We start from the raw sequence: 3,771 nt of genomic DNA on the forward strand, positions 1-3,771 counted from the left end.
TTTTTTCCCCTTTCGCTTTCCTCTCGCATTAGGAATGTTTAATTCAGCCTCTTCTTCCTGATCGTGTTCCTCTTCGGGAACGTCAATATCATCCAAATTAATTGAATAATTTGGATTGCCGCTTACATGATGATGAAGATCTAAATCTGAAATATTTTCAGGTAGGGATACGTCATTTAGACCTTCAAATTGATTCTGAAATTGACTTTGCGGTGTCATAGGCGATTCATTTCCTCCCACACTGAACAAGTTTTAGACAAATGAGCTTGGATCCATTTGTTTAGTTGTAATAAGTAATAACTAGCAGAAGAATAATTGTATAAATGTAGTGAGAAATGAAAATTGGATGAAATTTCAATAAATATAGTGAGAACTGAGAAATGAGAATTGGATATTGTATAAATTGTATATAAAAATTACAAGTTATCAACACAATACAAGAAACTTGATAGAAAGATAATTGAGAGTTGAGAGAATTGTAAAAAAATATGTGGCCAAATGCCACTATTTATAGAAGAAAAGGAAAAAACAAATAAATAAATAAATTTAAGGACCAAAACGGTCACTCAAAAAATCTAGTGACCGTTAATGGTCAAAAAACATATATATAAAAAAAATTAATGAGGGACTGAAATGATCACTGACAAAAAATCAGTGACCATTTCGGTCATATTTCAAAAAATGTGACAGTTTCGATCACATTTTCTCACCACGAGCAGCTCGTTTTTTGTACGAGCCGAGCGGGCTCGGCTCACCCACCGAACTGGCCCGCTCGGCTCGCACTCGGGCTCGTGTTTTTACAAGCTCAAGCCGCCTACGAGCTCTGTTTTCGCAAGCCGATGAGCCGCTCGACCCATTTGCCACCCCTACTTATAATTGTACGACCGCATGGTAGAATTTTTAGACGCAAATTTTCCAGTTTCACATAATCTTCTAATTAAGTTAAATTCCAATTTTATGGTATCTTTTGTAATCTTTAGACTTTATTATCGTGTCAACTAGGGTTTAATGAGTTTAGTATAAATAGTTCATTATTTCTCAATGTAAAAGAAGATTTTTCATTATGAATTAATAGAGAGATTTTCTCAGAGGCTTTTTTGCTTCAAAAATCCTTTGCTCTTGTTTGAACAAATTTTCGAACTTATCAAGAGTGAAATCTTGTGGCGTTCACAATTTCAAGTGAGGTTCAATAATTGTGTGATCAAGAGGTCGACAAATTCATTGTTGTTGGTTGCTTAGTTCGTAGTTTTTGGATTAAATCCAAAATCTTGTATTTTTGGCGTTCTTGGGATTCGATTTCAATATAGTTATGGGTCTCATAGCCACCGTTGCTACGTGGGTTCACATCATTAGTTATTCCTCATATCCTGAACAAAACGAAACATGGAAATTTCCTAGAATGGGAACATTTCAGTGCTATGACAAGGTGAGACTGAGTGTGTGCCTTTAAAAAATCCTATCTTTTAGTTTTATGACATTTCTTTTCTCATTGTACTCAAATTGTATGTGTCATCCTATAGTATATACCTAGTAGCTTAAAAGCTACAACTAAAGCATATGGTAAGCCTAAATGGGGACACACTAGCCCGACAGATGCTGGCAAATATAACAACTGGCCCCAAGGATACGAACTTTTTCCGTAAACGGGGAAATGGTTGGAATGGCCAATATGGGGAGTTCTTCCTCTCTTGGTAACCTTAGATGCTTTTGGACAGTGGTAAGAGGATACTGTGATCTGCCAAGAGTATATTCAAGAACAAGGGTTTCAAGATATCTATTAAGATTGTCGGAATCCACTAGCATTATGGAACCCGATCCCATTCCCCTGAGCTCATGACTGGTTATTATAACACATGATTCTAAGATAGGTATCTTTTGATTGCCCAGATGTTAGCACGACATGGCACTATACTCAACTTCACTTGTATTGAGATGAGAGAGCACGAGCAACCATAGGATGCTTTACGTTCCCCATAAAAATTAGTTAAGCAAATAGCTTTAGCTGCTCGTGAAGCTCAGGTTCCACTTGCTGGGAAGAATGCACTGCACCAATATGACGACTATGTACAGGAACAAATATTGCAGGCCACGTCATTGAATGTTGATGGTAACGTAGATGTGTGTATTTACATATTTGAGGATGAACCCAGGTTTGTTCCAACCAGATAACTGAAGGTGATTTGCAGCATTTGTAAAGAAGATGGGGGAGTGGAACGACATGCACAGGTGTAGGAGCAAGTAGAGTGCGAAGCAGAGCATTTCATGTACATGACTCAACCGTTAGTTCAAAAAATCGCGGTTGCGCTCATACACTAGTTGGGTCGGGCAACATAGTTATTGTCTCTGAGCTGGCAACAATTATTAGACATTGCTACAATTATTATGGGAAGACTAGAATTCGAAGAATATGTACGAACTGTAGGAATTGGTTCAAATAATTAACCAAAAATTGGAAAATGAAAAGGTGTGTAAAAGTGAAAAATGAAAAGGTGTGACTACGTGTCAATTTCGACCAAATATTCGGACTTGATCCGATGGTCAAATTACAAAAGTAAATCAACCAACTTATTCTACTCGTCGAGTAGATCGTCGTGGTATATTTAGAATCTCTAAACCAATTCCGGATGAATGAGAAATTGCGGACCAAAATTGAAAGAAATGAAGTGTTGCAACTTTTCGAAAGGTGCAGGTTTTGGTCAAGTGATGCAACTTTTTGGAAATGATGCATGTTTTGGCCCACACACTTCATTTGCATCATTTCTACATCTATAAATAGAACCATATGGACGTGATTTTGGGTACACCAATTACATTGAGCATTCATTCTCCTCTTACAATTTTATCATTTCTAATTCCATGGCATTTCATACATTTCCTTTGTAGAGGGAAAATTCGGTCAAAAGTTCGCCGCTTTCTTATGGTTTGAAGTGCTGCTACCACAAGTTGTGAATCCATTATATCTTGGGAGACAAGTGATTGTATCTTGGGAGACAAGTGTCATTCACCGTGAATACCGTAGCGGGGCAATTTGTCTTAAGGAAATAGATAACGTCTCGCCTTGAATTATTCTCTATTTCTACTCCTTCTTGATCCTTGTTTTGCGTAATCTTTATACCGAAACTTTGTCCAAATTTCCATTCATATAAATTGTGTTTTGATCACGCTCTTGCAGGTTAAAACTGGTCAAACAAATATATCAAAAATCAACCCTTATATAGCCCTTTTTATAAGTCGTCTCCAACAATGAATTTATGTGTTCATTGTGCATTATATATTCTGTTTCGAATCTACCAGCCGTACTACTCACTTAATGAAACAAATTGGGTTTTGTTCAAAAACTGTAATTTGAAATTCTACTATATTTGTATCATAAAACGGAAATAAAATTCAAACCGGTACGTGCAAGGGAACCCAATATTATGTGAAAATACGAATAGAGACGTTTGAAGATAACTGTAATTATAGAGTTTCCTTCATCTTTGTATGTTCATTTTTCCTTAAGCATGTGCAGATTTCTATATGCACCTGGTAATATATTTCATGAAAAAATTTGGTAAGCCAAATGACATGTGTGACTATAATTAAATGTATATGTTGCTATAATTTGAACCAATGGATTTATGCTCGACATTCTGCCATACTTTGAACATTCTAGTTTGTGAGATTTTCTACTAACCTCGAAAAAATATGATGTTTCTGTACAATGTCCATCTTGGGAACTTGTGAGTGTCCATTTTCATCTATGTGAGATTGCAATATCTCTTATGATAT

General features: G+C 36.2%; 1 pseudogene; it reads left to right on the forward strand.

Annotated features, from left to right (window-relative positions):
* The window catches only part of LOC111376424, a 7,623-nt pseudogene extending 5,307 nt beyond the window's left edge, over nucleotides 1-2,316 (forward strand).
* The last annotated feature ends 1,455 nt before the right edge of the window (nucleotides 2,317-3,771 follow it).

Source organism: Olea europaea, unplaced genomic scaffold (assembly GCF_002742605.1).
Source record: "Olea europaea var. sylvestris unplaced genomic scaffold, O_europaea_v1 scaffold1501, whole genome shotgun sequence".
Lineage (NCBI taxonomy): Eukaryota > Viridiplantae > Streptophyta > Magnoliopsida > Lamiales > Oleaceae > Olea > Olea europaea.